Source organism: Rhipicephalus microplus, chromosome X (genome assembly GCF_043290135.1).
Source record: "Rhipicephalus microplus isolate Deutch F79 chromosome X, USDA_Rmic, whole genome shotgun sequence".
Lineage (NCBI taxonomy): Eukaryota > Metazoa > Arthropoda > Arachnida > Ixodida > Ixodidae > Rhipicephalus > Rhipicephalus microplus.
The window spans coordinates 99,655,857-99,675,175 of NC_134710.1; the positions used below are offsets into that span (position 1 = coordinate 99,655,857).

The window sequence follows — 19,319 nt, forward strand, 5'->3', positions numbered from 1 at the left end:
ACAGATGAACTTGTTTGAAGCCACTGCAACTCCAGTTTTTCTCGCCAGCTATCCATGACATACAATTTCTCCGCAACCTGAACAGCTCTTCGCGCCTCAGTGTTGCGACTCCCTTCTTCCCGCAGTCGTCCAAATTTCTATTTGGCCGCCCCCTTTCACTGGTCCGATGAGGACTCACTGAAGTTAACTTCTGTTAGGCGTAGCCGGAATTGTTTTTTTTTTTTTTGGGGGGGGGGGGGGGGGGAGGGGTCAGCCATATTTACGTGTGTTCGTGTATGCATATGTATGTATGCGTGTATCAAATTAGAAAAATTTCGGGAGATGGTTGAACCCAACCCCCCGCTCCTCCCTCCTTGGTTACACCCCTGCACGCTAGGTTCTGCTGAGGCACATCCATCTAGTCAAGCAGACGCGAATGTATCGTACCTCGACGAAGATAACACGGCACGAAAGCTGCAAGCGCAAGAGAGCAACAAGTCCACTACGCGTAGCCCTCACGTGCCACTCCCACGGACCTCCTCTACTGGCCGAGAGTGAAAAAGCGCCTCCGACGTCGACATTCAAGGCGCATAACAACAGCTAGCAGACGACGGCGCTTTCTCTTCCTTGTTCTCTCTCTCTCTCTCTTTAGCAGCGAAAGAAGGCACGGAATAGTTGTAATTTTGGCGGTTTTCTGAGGCCGCGTGTTGGTTTACTTTACCATGGGCCTTAATCTCCGCACGTTTGGCGTGACGAGCTGGTTCAGCAGCAGAAGTTCATTCCCTGAACAAATAAAGATTGGTCGTGGAAAGCGGCGCATGTTCTGGAGAGTTCCATCTGCGAAGCGAGTAGAAAGCTTTGACTCTGCAATTAACAAAGCGAAAGAAAAAAGCACTAAGAGGTATTCATATTGTCTTCCCACCCCCTCACACACGCACGCACGCACGCACGCACGACGCCACATCCACCATAGAGGTAACTACGTTGGCCACCACTGTTGGCCACCTCTTTTATGGCGGCTCCGATCGCGAAGGCCACGCTTTTGTCGTTCTGCGGGGAACAAGTCAGCATTCGATTCAAACGGTAACATCAAATATGACCATAAAATTTGTTTATTCATTGTTTTGACAACGCAAAGACGCCACGGGCACATTTTGTCTTCCGCAAAGTTTTTTTTAAATTTTACCAAAAATCCAGTAAATTATATTTAACCTCTAGAAGCTAAACTCCTCAAAAGAATTAAGCGCGACGACGGCAGTGTAAAATGTACGTGAACTTGTATGTTTTAGACATAATAGTTATTATTTGACGCCATGACTGACGCATTTCTCGCGCAAAACGCGCATGGCCGGATAGCGACGAGCTTTGGAAAAATGTCTGGCAACACGGATCTGGTCGATCTTTCTCTCTCTATTTTGTGCTTTTTGTTTCTTCTGTGCTTGGTGGTTCGCTTGACGACCGCTGGGGGCCTGACGTGAAGCTGCTTCTTGCGCTCAGCTGTGCTCTCCCTGCCGGACTTCACGTACGCAGGGGGTGGCAGAAACGCTTTTTTCCTCGAGTGGGCGGCAGGGTTTCTATCCGGAAAGGAGACGCTCGCTGTATTCCAGGGAGCGTCGTCTCGCCGGTGGAAAAAAAATGAACTCCAACGTGGCGTACAACGGAGCGCCGGGTACTGCGCAAGCCGGAGTGCGGGTGAGTAGGCGCACGTACAGTACGCGCCGAGCCTAACCGCTTGTAAACACCAGCGCTGCCCGAAAAACGGGCCACCTCACTCCGATAGCGCGAGTTTTAAAAACATGGCTGGGATCTGCAGTCGTAGATCGACAACAGTGGAATATGTTGCATCTCGAAGTGTGCGGATGTAATGCTGTGTGAAACGGCCAAGGTTTCTGTCCGATCTTGTAATTTGGAGCAAATCCTATTGCAGAAATTAGGATTTTTAAGCTGTCGTTGTGACAGTGTCAATTTGCCTTGCGAGTGCCCCTAGTACTCAGTATTTGCGGTTGATCACTCGGGCTGTGTTCACACGTGCGTCCGTTTGCCGGTATTCTGAGTTGCTTTACACTGTTAAACCGTCGCGACTGAAACCGTGCTTACGCTTTGCACACTGAAATACCACCTTTTCTCTCGTCTGTATCGTGATTTTCGTTTCATTGCGCAAGCGTTCGTGACTGCCCTTATTGTAAAGATGCCGCTTTCGGTTGTTTCAATATTGTAATTGTGTAGCAGTGTGACGTACGTACAGGTGGTTTGCTCATTGTGTACATAAACAGTAAAGGCATGGTCAGCTCACTTTTTTTTCCCCAGCATGTAATGCAGGTACGTCGTCATAGAACGAAGCCCAGGTTTATTCATGAAACTGTAATGAGATACGTAATTCAAATTACAAGAAGTAATAAAGTTTTAGAGCTTAGGATTGGTTGGTAAATTGTATAGGCTAGTTTTGAATTGCCGTGACAAAAGTGAAAGTTCGTCGTGCGGAATGCCGTCTGACCATTTAAATGACGAATTTCCACTTACACAATGCGATTCATCTAGTGGAATACCCCTTTGATTTCATTAGATGCTCAGCAGAAATGTATGCGTTTATATGGGCGGTTTTCGCCAAGTGTAGTGTTAAAAGTGAAAAGCTTCACTTTCACTGTTCTAGCGTCTCTTTCCTGAATGTTTCGGTTGCTCCGGATCGCACGAACTGATCGGTTGTTCAGTTTAATCTGGCCGTTGCCTTCAATCGACAGTGCCTTTCGCGGACCTGGCAAATCTCTGCAACGCGTAGTCATATCAGCCTAAAATTTGAAGGGATAATTAGATAAAAAAAAAAAAGCCTCTGAAAGGGAGGGAGTGGCGTAGAAATTTAATCAGCTGTTAGGCGCACGTGCGCTACTGCTGAAGAGTGCGAGAACGCTCATCGGCAACGGACCCTATGCACTCGTGATTCTGCGCGCCGGTCTCTCACTCTGGTTAACCAAACCATGTCCGACTGCGCTTTCGGGAGTCGAATGCTGCTTTGAGTTCCTTCTAGGAAGAGGACGCATTATTGATCATGCCGTATGCGTTTCATGTCCACGTAAAGCGGTGCGAGTCTCGGAACTGTTACGCACATGCGCAGCACCAATTCTTCGTCGGGTGTCTGCAGAAAATCGACTCCTTTCCCACGGGAAAGGAACCCGACCGTGGTGGCGTCACCATCCGCCTCGCTTTTGCGTCGGCCAAGGATGGACCCATGCTGGCCCATCACATCATTGTGAGGGGCGCCCACCGGGGAGTCAGTCTGATTGGCCCTTTCCAGCTATCTCGTTTCTTTAGCTCTATATATCCTGTTAAAATACCCCCCACCCCCTTACCTTCAAGATTTGTCTTAACCGCATTATGCTCACTACGGTGGTTTTCAGGATTTGTCAAAACAGACGGCTGTGACGCAACAGCCCTATAGCATGTGGCCGCACGGATGCGTGGAACTTTACAAATGTTTTGCGTTTCGCATCCAAGTCACTTCACACCTACTCCGGAAATAATCCAATTTTGTGAAAGCGAATATATAGAGCATGACAGGAAGGGCAATGCGGAAAGCTGTAAAACGGAGTTGCGTAATTTTGTAGTTCTAAATGGAGACATGCATTCGTTGGTCAGTCACTAAATCTCAGCTTACTATCTCATGTATATACGAGGGTCCTCGGACCACCACAGAACTGAACATCCACAATAACTTGCCATTATGTGTCATTTTAATGTAAACAGGCGCGATGAACGTCAGCGCAGATTTAATGCTCGTGTTCTTTCTTACTATTTATAATGCCGTTCTCACTTCTCATAGGTGGTGTGCATGACCTTCTTTTCAGCCGCTTTAAACCGGAACAATCAGTACTTTTTGGTTTATTTATTTGTTTAGTTATTTAATAGTTTGGCTTCTGTGCATGTAATTTTTTTTTTCCTTTTCGCAAAGCTTCCACTCGTCGAAGGATGAAACAGTGGCCGTCATATTACGTGCGAGTGAGTTCGCCAATTTTCTTGTGGCATCACAAACGGATGCTCAAATTGAAGTTTCAGTTGTGCTGTACGAGGTGTTTCGGGTTTTGAGAAGGAACATCATTCTACATCTTTTAGAGGCCCAGCGTTCAGTTGGCTGCTTTTTGGTCGCTCTGCTTCGGTGATTGTCTGAAGTAAATCATCGTAGAAGTCATTTCGGCAATAATAATAAGTAGTATTGCTAATAGTAGTTCCATCCTTACAGTGTCCAACTTGTATAAAAAAAAAACTTCAAGTTTTTGCGATGTACGGGGCGATATGCGGGATGTAAAATAATAAATCTGGTACATAATACGATTGTAAGAGTTACACTGGGTTCGGTCATCATTGCTCTTCCGAAACTAACACAATTGTTAAGTGATAATTACTTGGCTTATTAGAAAACAAAGGTTAAAATATAACAATTTGGCTGGCGCTGGCTGAGGACATTGTAAATGACCTCAATTTTCTCGAGCTTTTTTTTATTTTGTTAGCATTCCAAGCATACATGTTAGATGAGCTCCAGTTGTGGAGTACCGTACAGGATTTTTCGCTCAGGTTTGCGTTGTACTCGCGTGCCTTGCCGTTAGCCACCGAGTGCTTGATTGACGGATAATACGTCGATAATGAAGTTGGCCTGCTTCTTAAACACCTATTGAATGCGAGTTCTAGTATCATATGGCAGAGAAGGCTATAAGAAAGCCATGACAGCAGACAACAATCAATAAAAATGACTGTGAAGCCGTATTTACACGTTTGAATACTTTAACGCAATTCAGAACTCGAAACCCGCATCACATCGAAAAAGTTCTCGTATCTCGCGCACCTTTACGACGATAATAAACACGGAAACTACAAGTCACCACGTGGTTGCACGTATTTGTTGTTGAAGGAGCGGTAACATCTCCCGCACGTAGTTTTATGGAGGGAGCAGTAAACAGGATGAGATCGTCGAAATAATTGTCTGAACTGATCAATAACTTCGGAATCTGTCAATGAAGGCGCGTCATGCGTTACTGAATATCAGCCATTGAAATATTAGCTGCGTACTCGACGCGTTAGCTCGGCAACCCGTTTGCAATAGTCGCGGCTTGCACAGGCATATCGGATGAACGCTGTCTTTTTTGTTCAGTAGGCGATGTCTATTCGACGTCTTCGACTATACTGCGTTGTGGTGTGGAGTCGAATACGAATGATTATTCGACTCGTGTTCAACGGTTCAAATATTCGCGGACTCCACGCTCATTAGGGATTTGTTTTTAGTTAGCATATAGATGTCAACTACAAAGGTACTTTCTAAAACGAGCCGAGCTCGTTGATTTGTCATCGGAGAATTTTCTTTCGAGTTCTCCCGTGACGTGTTGCGTAACTTGATTTCTTGATCTATATATGTCGCACTTAGAGGCTGACATTGTTTGAACGAGAATAAATATTTTACTTAACAAGGTTTCATTTATAAGTATTAAATTAATTTATTTGCGACATATACTACAATTTAGAAATTGTAGCTTAATTTATTAATTTATTCGCGGCATATACCACAGTTTAGAAATTGCAGCCACTCGGAGTGAATATAATGCTGACACCAGGTTTGAAATATTCGTCCCCCAAGTTTGCCACGAAAATACATGCATTCCAGATAATTCTCAGCTTCAAGGCATGTAAAGGCGTGTTCTTCTTTCGTTTTTTTTTTTTTAATGTATAGAGAGCGACAGAGAATTCTTACGATAAGTTTTGTAGAGCTAATATCCTAGTTACAAAATTAATTTCCTTGTGAAATCACTAGTTTTGATTCCTGGTATATATGCGCTAAATTCAATAGATCAATGGTTCACTAGATATATTTTGTCATTTATTTATGATATACGTTATGATTCGCTTTTCTGAGTAATACAGCTCAATGCATTTGTACTGCATGCCATAAGTGAACTTTTCTGAAAATTATGTTAGCACAAAGGAAAAAAAAAAAACACGTTTTCAAGATGTTTCGAAGTGCGGCATGATTTCCGCATCATTTAAATGAATACGAGGTCTCGGCTTCGCTTCTTGGCTGGCGGCTGGATATTGAGCCAGCGATGGTTGGGCGGGACTCTAGAAGGCTCATGAATCCATAGTGCTGTATGGGCTTACGTATGAGAATATCGGAATGTAGGGGGGGGGGGGGGAAGGTTTCAAAATAAAATGGTGCCTCCGAGTGCCAGTCTGTAGGACAATTTTTGGTGGTTCGCAGCCCGTGCACCTGTAGTTCGTGTGTCAGTGAGAGTTAAAGGGTGGGTGGGGAATGGTATAATTTGGCACTGTTTGCTCACGGCTCCGCGGAGCGCGCGCGCACACACACACACACACACACACACACACACACACACACACACACACACACACACACACACACACATATATATATATATATATATATATATATATATATATATATATATATATATATATATATATATATATATATCGAAGCAGGCCCGAGAGGTGCTTGCACAATTTCGAATTAAATTATTTAGGTAGTCGCTCTCGTATTACGCGTCTTCATTCTCACGCCTGGTATTAATTTGTGGGGAACGCGCCAGAAGCTGCCATGGCAGCCGTGGAGATCAGCCGGCCAGATTGTATGTATAAACCGCGCGAAGCGGCGTCATTCGTTTTGCGATCGGCGCTGCATAGCGACAGCGGGCTCGCGATGTTGTTCCTCACGCAGGCGGGAGTGATGTACTGTTGAAATGTAATATCCTGATGCGTGCTGCGTCGCTTTATCTTCGCAGCCTAGTATAACAGCAGTCGCCTTCTTTTTGCTATCGCCCCCCTTGGTTCTTTTTTTTTTTTTTTCCTCTCTCTTTCTCCACTGGCGCCTCCTGTGCTCAGCTCTACTGTGAGAGACGACAGCGTTTCAACTCGCAACTCTAGTCGCATCTTCGAAATTTCGAGTTCGGTATTGAGTGGCGGGAACTTCTCTACCGAAAATGCGCGTTTTCTTGCGCCCAACACAAGTGCCGAGCGTTGGCAGGCTGCAATTGAACGTTATACCCAAGAAACAGAGAATGGGAGCACCGTGTGGCAGGCCGCCGCGGTTATGGACGAGGCACCTGTTCTGTCGTATTGTTCCGCCCAGTGTCTCCTTGTCATTTCTTTGCAATTTTCTTCGCGTTGCGCAGTCTCCTGTGCAGCTACTCGATTAACCTTTTCCCATCCTTGCAGAGGCTATCATTGCGTGACCAGCTACCGGGCACAGTAGAAATTTCGTCCACCTTTCTGTGCTGGTACTCTTTATTTGGGCTAGTGCTCGAACTTTGTGTGAGCGCTGGTGCAGCAGTGTGGATGTCATGAGTTAATGAACTAAACCGGTCAGCAGGGCGTACTTAAACGTAAGCATTCATTAACAATATCAAGGACAAGAACCATTTCATAAATGGTAATTCCTTGGGGTACTGAAGTGCTACAGTAGTGAGTAGAGTTCGTTTGACTGCGTAAGGCTTTCAACAATAACAAATAAAAACGTCGAAACACGTGATCTGATTTCTACAAGCGTGTAATCGTCGTGTTATGTCACAAAGCATGAGAGTAGCTGCGTAATTTTTAAAATTGGTATATTTCTTGTCATTCCTGGGTTATGATTACCGCGATTATGATGAGCTACCTAACGAGGCATTGTGCCGAGCCGAGGAGGTGATCATTAGTATTGTTGTGCCCATGTGATAATGCGTACGTGAATTACATCATCTTATCTTCTAATACTTTGGACTGCCTAAACGTCGTTTGCAAATGTAAACGCGCCGGCTGTACGCTAGCAGCTACCGAAGCGGGTAATCGTGGTTTTGACTGCATTCGACAGTCTGCCTACATGTGCGATAGCACTTCGCATAGTACCCAGCACGTTTTCGGTGTTCCTTCGCGGAGCGTGCGTATAATTCCAACGAAAGGTTAGCTAGTCTACGTCTGCGTCACGGGAGCTTGTGTGCTGCGCGCTATCATGTGACCGACAGCTGATGCGCCTGAGAAGCAGGGCAGGCGCACACCTGTACGAGGACCACGCGTAAAGCGGCGGCCTGAGAGACTTGTCGCTAAGCGCCGGCAGTGCCCATACTCAACCACGGCGGCCTGAAGGCGCAGGCGCGGAGGACGAAAATGGCTGCTCTCTCCTCCTGCCGTCCCCCGCCTGCTTCGCTGCTGTGGGCGGACAAAAGAAGAAAACAGCCGGCCTTCCGCCGGAGAGAAAAATCGATGCCTTTCCTTCTCTTTAATGTAACCCGCCCGCCGCCTGTGCGGTTCGGCGGCGCTAATCCGGCCGTACCTTGTTCTTTTTGGCTCCGGCGCACCCCACTGCTGGTGGCGCTGGGGCTGAATTAATTGTTATCCCCGAAAGGAGTACTCAAAAGAGGAGGGGATGCGTCAGTGCTCGTCCGGGAAGCAGCAGCACTTTTCAAACTCCCGTCAAGCTGTTTGCTTTTTCGACGTTGCCGGCCGCTCTCCCAACGTCCAGCGCTTCTATCCAAATAACACCCTTTACTTTCTATCTCTCATGTGGCTGTACCCCGCCCCGTACCCCCCGCCGCTGTTCTTCGATCTGCTTTTTTACTTCTTTTTGTTTTTCCCGCTCGTGTGCGTGTCCTGTGCGAGGAGGTGGGGCTGCGTAGCAAAGAACACGGCGGCTTCGCCGACGCCAGCGCCGGGAGGGGGTGGGGTGTTGGCGGTAGGGCGAGTCCATCAAGGCTGTGCGGGGTGGTGGGTGCCGGTGGGTGGGGTCCGGCTGCTCTCCCCGGGGGCGGCTGGGCTCGCCGGCGCCTGCCATGTGGGCGACCGGGGGGAGCGGGTGGTGTCCTTTGGAGCGTACCATCCTAGTTTGTCGCTGAGCCGATCCGAGGGGGGTTCGGACGGCGAGTCTTCCTTGGTGTGTTATTTCGCTCGCGGCCTGGGCGGTGGTGTTCCTCGCCGCTTTGGCTGAGGGCCGTGATGCAAGAATGAAAGGGGGCGGTTGGCGGGGAGGGGGTGGGGAAGAAGCTGCTCTCTGAGAGTGCTGTTTTTTGTTACTGTTTCGTTCTTTCGCTCGCGCGTGAGCGTTCCAGCTTGCTTTTGTGACAGCCTTTTCTTTTACTTTCTTTTTTCTGCTAGCTTGTCGCCTTGTCTTGAAGCGGGTGAAGAAAGAATGTGGAGGGGGCCTCTAGAAACCAGAGGGCAGCGTAGGATATTTTATGCTTTGCTAGACAGACACAGGTTCATGCAGCGGGTGTTGTGAGGTAGTACTGCTGCTGATCAGTCATTGCGCGGGTTGCGTGCCTTGCACACGTGAACTCATCTCAGGGAAGCGCGACCCGTTACAATAACGTTTATTTTAGTGTTTTAGTAAGAAACACAACTGTTTGCTAATTCTGACACATCGCTTATAGGGAAACGTTCTCATGATGGTGTACGGGATACATGCTTAAAATTACTTGTTTCAAAATGATCATATACCACAAGTTTTGGCTGCCAACGGCTGGAAATGTGAATGCGGAAACCATCCTATATGTTAAAATTAGGCATAGAACGTTGGCGAAGCGATGAACCTGACTGAGTAAATTTCACGCGAAGCCGTTGGTTCACCAATTCGTCACCAATTCCAAGGGGAAAAAATGTTATAATGTGACTTAGCGATTTCCGCGACAAACATATTAGATTCATTCGGTATTGCGTTTAATGAATAAGGTGTATTTACTTTTTTTTCTTTCTTTTCTAAGAGGAATCGCCCATGGCATGTTTGAAAAACATGGAGAATAGTAATGATTACGACAACCCGCACGAGATGCAGGACGCGCATATGTACCCATCGATGAGTATGCATGTAAAATGCGTGTGATTGAAGCTGCTCATTCATCGGTTGCTTTTATTTATGTAAATATAAAGGGGTTTCGTACGTTAGTTAACTATTAGGAGGTGGCAGTGGTGCGTCTTTTACTATAAAAAAGGAATAGCGAAGATACGCGGAATGGGTAAAAAAATAACAAAAAGACTATTTGATATGTTGTACACGTACTTGACTCTCTACCATAGCACATAACACTGCTCAGCTTTAACGTCACATTGTGAAGAGAGGTATCGCGGTGCCAGGCGTGTGTTGGAGCCCTGTGGGTGCGCAGTCTCTAGGCGGTTGAAACCTCTTGTATATAGCCAATGGCGTCTCTGCCGAGAATCCCAGTGAGAGGGATGCGAATTGCTGTGAGCCACGCGAATTCGTCAGGTGGAGAGTGCATGAGTATGTCAGTCAGTTCACGCGTTGCCTGAAATTCTTACGTTGGACATCACTAGTGAATAACGACACCAGTCTCCAATTCGCTGCCACCGCTGACTCATTTTTCGTCTCTGCCGAAAAGTGAGTCAAACTAAGACCACCTAGAACACAGTTCTGTGTGTGTTGGTCCAACGCGGAAGTGATTCGTTGATGGGGCGAAACCTTTCAGACCACTCTTTGTCGTCAACAGGTTTGTGAAATGTTGACGCCGCACTACGAGTTTGTGTGGCATTTGACGACCACCTGTAAGTCAAATGCTTGTTGTATGCCCAGTCTAAGGGGTTTTCCGCTACTGCTGCGGCTATAGGGTTGTTTTCGGGCGCACGCGAGGTTTTGAATCCACAAACTCCACACCCTTGCGAAACGCTGCCGTCGGACTATGGTTCCGTTATTATTATTATTATTATTATTATTATTATTATTATTATTATTATTATTATTATTATTATTTATATTTTTTATTGCCCCGCCACGGTGGTCTTAGTGGCTAAGGTACTCGGCTGCTGACCTGCAGGTCGCGGGATCAAATCCCGGCTGTGGCGGCTGCATTTCCGATGGAGGCGGAAATGCTGTAGTCCTGTGTGCTCAGATTTGGGTGCACGTTAAAGAACCCCAGGTAGTCGAAATTTCCGGAGCCCTCCACTACGGCGTCTCTCATATACAAATAGTGGTTTTGGGACGTTAAACCTCACAAATCAATCAATCATATATTTTTGTTATTATTATTATTATTATTATTATTATTATTATTATTATTATTATTATTATTATTATTATTAGTAGTAGTAGTAGTAGTAGTAGTAGTAGTAGTAGTAGTAGTAGTAGTAGTAGTAGTAATTAAACCATCGGCGTTATTGTGGTCTTGATATTCCATGCGTTTTCTAATTTTGTTTCTTTTTTTTGTGACCGCTGTTTTCGGGCGCATAGTACATTGAGCGGATACATGTATACACAGAATACTCTTCCCCCGTGGACCTACCCATAAAGTTGTTCGCTTCATTTTTCATGTAAGTTGCAGTAGTATCTGCAATACAGCGATACAATGAAACTTTTTTTTTGCCGATATAACCGATGCGGCTGCAGAACTGTTGGCTATATATGCGAAAAGCTTGAAAATCTAGACGCGCCCAGAGGCAAGTCGCGCTGTCGGCACCCAAGCCCAACTGCAGGCTTTTTCGGAGCATGGCGCTATCGGTAATGTGGGGAGCTGCGTAGCATAAGGCGAGAGACCTACGAAGAGTTATCATTGACGCTTTTAGGTTATCTGAAAAAGTTGGATACCATAGAAACGGGTGTTGGCCCACAATGCTTCTTTGTTCGCGAACGCAATCGGATATATTAAAGGGACACTGAAGTCATAACAATTGAAGTCGGAGTGAAATCTCAATGTGTTACAAGGTCTAAAACGACAATATTATCAATAGTAGTGCCCCACTTTCGAAAAGTTATTGTAAATGCACGAGAACACATGCGCCACGAGTATAGGACATTCGCAAAATTATCCCGATTACGCCAGAGCACGGCGTAAGAAAAAAATAATCTAGGTGTGGACACTTCGCCCGACGGCGCGACCAGATTAAGGTCCCTGGGTAAAACAAGTTTCCAAGGTAGCGTCACTCCCTCGCTTACCCCTCCGTGTCTCCGCCATCCGCGTGTGTAATTTGTGCATTCCTCGCACGTGATCTTGCAAATGGCTGGCGGTGTTATTTATGCAAAAGGTTCAAAACGAGTATGCATGCGCGTATGGCTACAGCCGGATTCTCGCCGTGACGAAAGACGAAATCGTAGCCAGGACATAAACTGCATAGGAGGAGCGTTCCAGTGTAGGCGCCAAGTCGGCCAAGATTTTTTCGCGTTGCATGTTCCACGCAACATCCGAGTTTTTCAACAATGTTGGATTGCAGTAAAATAAGAGAAAACGGTTTCGCTCTCGTCAACGTAATTCGTGCTATCCGAAATGATGCGCACCGTGAAGTGTAGCTATGAAACATTTCACGCGAACACTTTCGTGCAACTCCGGCGACGTACGCCAACGCGGATCTGCGAAGCGAGTTTGTGCGAAGCGAGGTTTTTGTTGAAACGCCAGCAGCGCGTCTATAGTACACGCCAGTTGTTACAAATACTTGTGCGTATGCACGTACAGAACAGCTGGAGGGCGTAATGAAGGTGCCTTAAGGAACATTTCACGCTTGACCAGTTCAACCACTTTTTCTAGAACGCGGCATAAAGCAGCTGAAACGCGCTGCTTCGGGACACCTCACCCGTAGAACTCTCACTTTTTGGGAAGTTCCGCGCATCGCACCAGAATCACCTGGGATCACGATTGTCAAAATGGGCGCATTAAAAAAAACAAACATCGCAGTGCTGCTAGTCAAGCGTTCGTACCATGGCTAGTGGTGTAAGTACACTGTAGGTTTAAGTGTACATTTTAGGGACGATAGTGTAAAATATAGAACTGCACAACGTTGTCAGCCCAGTAACACACATCCCTCTTGCTCTTCTGTTGTACCGTTTATGTTCATATAAGTAAACGTTAATCTACGACTAATTTCCTTCCCCTTTGTTTCATTTACATGCATCTATTCATCGTAGCAGCAGAACCAAACATTAGCTTTTCTATGTAAGTTTTGAACCTTCTAAGGGGGTGCTCCAGAAACATAAGCGATGGAGATACTGTATGAGCTACCTTTAGGTATACACAGTAACTCTAATAAGTGAGCAGAAAAGGGGAGGGTGTCGCTACATTAGAAACCTGTTTTATAAAGGGACCTTAATTAGTTCAGATAATGTTGGCGCCGCTTTCCTCTTCTTGACTCCCATGTCGTCGTGGTCCCCCACGCAACCACGGCCGGCTCAAGACGAGCTGCATGCGTAGCGTCTGTTACGCACGTGAGAAATCAGTGCTAGAAGAATGTTTTTTTTTTTTTTTTGCACCGCGCAGCCAAAGTCAACAGCGGCGTTCGCCGCACGTGGCGTTTTTCTGTCGCGAAAAACGCGGTACGAGTTTCCATCTCTAGCAGCTATCGTGCATGGTTAAAGAAGTCTGAAGTGAACAAAACAAAACAAAACAAAAAAATGGCCCGAATATACATGTTAGACTGTAAATGTCGTCGAAAGACGATAGTCTTGCGTCTGGAGAGAGTGAACAAAACATTTATTTGATGTTCTGCGCAAGAAAATCTGTGAATGGTATTCTGCAGGCGCTGCGTTAGAGTTCCTCGAGCGTGCGGCGGAGGCGAACGAGCGCATCTAGGCACGTTACACACTAGTGCCATCTGGCAGTTATCTTCGAAAACGAAGGCGTGCAGCCCGCGGAGAAAGATGCGCGCCAGTCTCGGAGGTGATAAGGTGGATAACGCAAAGTGACGTGCAGGTGCCACCACCGTGACGTCGTAGCAAAGCGTTGGGAACACCTTTTTGAGCATCGCGCTGCACTGTCAGCGCGATTAAACGCTGCATTCCTTAGAGTTACTTGTGTGTGCCTCTTCTAGTGTAAAGGCAGACATAGAAAACATCGAAGCGTTGTTGTGGCGCCTCAGATATGCGCAATAATTGCTTTTTGATCGACAATCGCACAACTATCAACGATAAACCTTGAGCAATATTGGTAGGCGCTGCGGATGGGGTTGGCCGTTTAGTGCCGTTTGAGGTATCGTTAGGGCGGACAAACAGACAAATGTACAGACAGACAGACCAAAATTTTTCCGTTGAAGGCCCCCAAGAAATATCGTCTTAAAAAAAAAAAACGCGCGTTCGCTTCGTGGTGCTAGGTTTTTATGCCATCTTTGAATGGTCGTTTCGGAGCGCTCACGTAAGAGGGAGGGAGAGGTGCGTCTTTTCCTTTCCTCTGCCTCTCTCTTTCCCAGGAGAGCGCTCTAGAGCGCGAAAGGACCAGTCAGAGATATTACACCCCCATGTCGTAGCCCTCCCACCCCCAACCCCACGAAACTGCGGTTGGTGCGTGTACCAAAGGCCTAGATTATCTGGACGCGCTCTCCTTCGCGGCGGGCGGAGAATGTCCACACCTAAATTACTTTTTTACACCGTGGTGCGTCAGAGGTACCACCTACAATTAATCACTAGTAATCGAACTAGCTGCACTAAATAAGGAACATTCAGTGCATCAAGAGACTTAGTAAAATGCTGCTTGTTCATTTATGTTTGATTCATGGAAAAAAGAACTGCGGGACGTTACAATAGGGAATGGCGCGAGTGGTTCAAAAGTTCAGTTTTTGCATGGGGTGCCATTCTGGACAATGTCCAATTCCGCCATATTATAAAATTTCTTAATGGTGGCATTTTAAGCCAATCAGAGAGGTCGTAGCATCTCACTTGGCCAATTAGCATCGATCAATGGCGGAATGTGACAACATGGTGGAATTCGACAATGACCAGAATAGCACACCTGGTTAAACTGAACAGGTTGTGCCATCTAGCAGGGCCTAGTTGAACCATGCATGCCTACCATCTCTGAGGCCATGGCAGTAAATTGTTCAATTGCCCTTGTTGCTGCTGGGGCTTTCGCTGCTTTTGTTCTACTACTACTAGTGTCGCCGACCGTGCAGTACAGCCAAACAGTGTTGTGCGCAGCAACATTGACGGGAAAAATTTCACTTGAGGCGGGTAATTTGAAGTGTGTCAACACGATGTGAACCATTAAAACGTGATTTTATTTCAAAATAAACACTTCCTTGGCATAAAAGTAGCACTATGAGGTGTCTGGACTGCTATTTAAGCAATCAACATTAATTTAATATTCGCTTTAGTGTTTCTTTAATTGTGACTGATTTTGGTGCTATGTAGCAGCCAGCACCTCACGCCTAACAATTTTATTACTGCTGGTGGTGTACTAAATATAGCTTTTCTTTCCCCGAAAGACAAAGGACATATTTTCTGACAGCGATCAGCCAGCCTTTTTTAAGAGGTACCCAGATGATGATGAAACTGGGGCTTCCCATGAAACACAAGAAAGCTAAAAAACTTCTAGTAAACATCCAAAAAGGATAGTCCAAAGGTACCGTATATAAGAAATCTTTTTGAGATGTTATTTAAACCTAAGCAGCTTGAAAACCTCCTAAAGCTATGCTAACACCCCGTTATTATACGGCTAGAAAACTGCTAGCAAGAATACAAAAAAAATGTCTTCCTAGACTTCTTAAAGAACCATTGTAAACATTTACTATAATTCTATTATTAGAAGCCTAGTAAACTTCTTGCCAGAATTCTAAAAATACTTTTTGCTAGAGCTTTTTATTACCTTTTTTAGACATTTATTTTTCATGCAAACCAGCCTGTTGAGCGTTTCCTATAGTTATTTGTTGCATCATGTGAGCGTTTTGCAATTGGTGCATTTAGCTGTTCACTGCCGAGAGTGACAAGTAGGGACAACAGCATAATATGACATCAAATTGATTGTTGGCTTTTCTAACCAGGAAAATTGGTGCCCTATTTGTTGAAAGAATGAAGTAGTGACTGACGTCTATCATTACGATAATCCGTTTTGCTTGGAGACAAGACAGGCTTTTAAACGTCAACTCATTTTTGTTTCTGGTGTTGCCTGAAGTGCTTCATTCTGCACGTCCAAAAGTAAATGCAAAATTTCAACAAATGTTATTGCATACTTGTAGCCTTTATTATACATACCAATGACAACATATTTTGTCCCGAAACTTGCATGCTTTATATTAATTGTGATTATACAAAGCAATTGAGGTGCTGGCCAGATACTTGGTCCAGGAACCTGTACACATACAGAAGGCACAAACTGTTTTCTTGGATCAGACTTGTATCAGTGCAACGAAAATTAGTAGGCTCGCTTTGCAAACACATTATTGGCCCAGTAGCAATTGTATGAAGGTAGAAAATTTGTTACAGTCAAAAAGCAGCAGTTGAACAATTGGTTTTTTTTTTCTCATCCAGTGTGCTTAAATTTAGGCATGTTATACCCGTGCCACACGGCAGAGAAAATGGCATTTACCCCCGAATGCCTTCAGATTTATTGCCATTCGCGCGGTGCCACACGGGCGAACGAAATGGCATTCGTCCGAATGCCATTCGCCACCAAATGCCTTCGCCAGAACTCAGTTGACTGAGAAATGCCTACTCTCGACGACACTGCTCGCGAAGTGCGATTTACCTTAAAGTAAATAAAACAAATCATATTCAGCTAAAAATAAAACTTCCCGTCTTTTATTTGCACTAAACTTTTTAAAATGTGCTTTGAACTTTGCACGAAGATCAGGTTGAAATGGTTTAAAATTAATTGAAGTTCAATGTCCTGAAGCTGACGCATAATAACTCATCTCTGCTCTTGAGCGCGATGCTTTGCACGGAAACACACAAGTGCTGCCATGAAAAAATGAACTCTGCGAACATTTTTTGAGAGATGCGACAGGTGCGATGCGACAGGCGCCATTTTCTAATTACGCTGTGGATCTGACTAGTGTTGGCTTAGGTTGCTACGGTCGGCTGAAACGTCGTAAAACAAAGCAAGAAACTACAACTTAAGACAGCGTAATATGCTTATTTCTATTTTTAATGATTATATGATGTGTATGAAGCTTGTAAACGCTTGTTTATTTTTTTATTGCTATTCCCCCAATGCTCACTTGGAAGGTGCTGCGATCGACATCACCAAGTCAAATGTCATTCGCTTTGGACGTGTAGCAGCGCCGGCGAAACAAATGTCATTCGGGAACTGAAGGCCTTCGCCACCAAATGTCGTTTTTTATGCCCGTGTGGCACGGGTATTAGACCCATGAGTAGTTGAAATTAATGGGGATCACCGCAAAGCTGTGTTTAACAAGCAAATTGCTTCTTGCAACACCCCAAATTCTATTTCTATCCCAAAATACTTGCTCAAACGACACAGTGAAGTAAAATATGTTACAATATTCCAAAATGCCTTCTGTCAATTGTCATTAACAATGTTAAACAGCTATCATTAACAATGTTAAAAATGGTTAGATATTGGCAAAGTTAGGTATGATTAAGTATGACACTATAAAATTACTTTATTGCACTTACGGCATTGAATTCGAGAAGGGAATGAACTAAGGTTACAAAAACATAATAAAACAAAATATTCAGTCAATATTACTGTGAAAATGAAATTATTGATCTGCTACAGACTTATTGCAATACAAAAAGTTCAATTTTAAGGGACAAATTGCACATACACAAAATTTAAACATGACCTACAAGTCTTAAGGGCAGTACACTCACTATGTTTACAAAAGAAAAGTGTAGTAAATATCTAGAAAGCAGCACTGATACATTCAGAGACATGTTTTAGGCTTGCATTAAAATTCAGTCTTAAGAACAGAAAACCGCCTTTGCAGATAAGTTATGTGTCCAGGGGGGGGCACAAAAGTAAGACAATAATGCTGTCAGCTGCCCAATCAACTAAGAATAGCGAAATTTTGGTGGCAACAATAAGTGGGTATCTTTGCATAGAAAAGTTTGTGGCAGTCGTGTTTCTACACAGTTTCACTTGGCGAAATTCTTCGAGGATGTCTATGCTCTGAGATATTCCACTCCAAAGTTCAATTGTGTTTTTCGTAATCGCGCATGCAAGGCAGTGAGGATCGGCAAAATATTATTCCCTGGTGGGACGAGCAGTCAGTGCTTGCTATCATCAGTGGGTAGTGAAAAGGTAACCATTATAATGTTTGCCTATGACTTCAACCCATGGTCAGATTATATGCGGCACCTCAGGGAGTAGTAGCTGTTTGCTAGTGCTCACTGTGCAGCAAATCATGCAAGCCGAAAACTTTACAGCAGGATATCTGTGCACAGGCATGCCAGAATTTTTTGGACCTATGTAGAAATGTGAGTGCCTCGAATTTTGTTAGGTGCTTGGCCGCCTGCTGCAGTCACTAATTAGTTCATTATTGAATCTTATATTCAATGACATGGCTGACATTGATAATTATTGTTGCACATTGTGTCCCCCTGAACCCATAGCTATCTGCAAAGGTGGCTTTTACACACACACAACTCACAGCACTGACTTTTTTAAAGAAAAACAAAAGGTTTGATTTTGAATATCCTGAACATGTGAGCTACTTGAATACAGCAACCAGCTTGCTCAATGAAGTTCCCTCCTTTCCATAGGAAACAGAAGCCATGTGCAGTGGCTGTACATCAGTAGCCAACTTTTCCACGAACCATCATTGAAGACAGACTTGTCCGGAATTCTTTCACACTCAGTTCGTACAAGGTGGATGCATAGGCTGCGATAGAGACACTGAAAAAACAATTTAGTGACATGTGTCTCTTAACAAAACTGAATTTTTCAGTCTATTTAAAATGATTTGGAATAATGTGTTTTAAAAGAAGCAGGATGTACACAAACTACAGATGTTACAAGAAAACCTTTCTTGATGTTCTTGGCGAACACAGTTGCAACCTTATATAAGAAAATGCAATTTCCACATCACAGATGTGTCGAAACCATGCTTAATTGTGCTCGTGTATAGTGCGTTGACAGCAAACTCATTGATACCACAACACATACATGATGGTATGCACTTTTATCAAGTATCCATTACAGGTAACATATAATATTAAATATGAGTTTCATTTCAAATACAACTAATGTAGCTCTCTTCAGGCTGTTCACACTGGGAAAAATATACCTATAATGTCTGAAATTGGTGTCACTAAATTACTATTGTGTGCTGCCAAATTATGGTCATCAGTTAAAATTATTCTAGTTGGATAAAAATGCAGTACCCCTCAGTTAAGCATCACAGGCTGTCTAATGAAAAAAAAAGTAGAAATACTAAGACATTCGAGGCACCCACCTTGAACCACACACCATCTCAATAAAGCATGAAAGCTTCTGCAATAATCTCCGGGAACTGGAATCTTGGAAGCTATTGAACGCGATTTAGCAACACACTATAAAAACTTGATGAAACTGATTTCTGAATTGGTATAATTCCTTAAGTGCCAATAACTTGAAAACTTGCAGTCTATATTTATTATTCTAAAAAAAATGCGGTGTTCAAGTTTACATATAACAGCAGTACATGCATGACTTATGCATGTATACTGTGAT

At 44.5% G+C, this 19,319-nt stretch overlaps 1 protein-coding gene across 2 annotated transcripts in view; it reads left to right on the forward strand.

Annotated features, from left to right (window-relative positions):
- Positions 1 to 1,424: 1,424 nt before the first annotated feature.
- Positions 1,425 to 19,319, forward strand: part of LOC119176308 (uncharacterized) — an 83,142-nt gene continuing 65,247 nt past the window's right edge. For both annotated transcript variants that reach the window (XM_037427527.2, XM_075877321.1), the window contains exon 1: positions 1,425 to 1,671. The gene's annotated coding sequence lies outside the window, so the exon portion shown is untranslated. The remainder of the gene's footprint in view (positions 1,672 to 19,319) is intronic.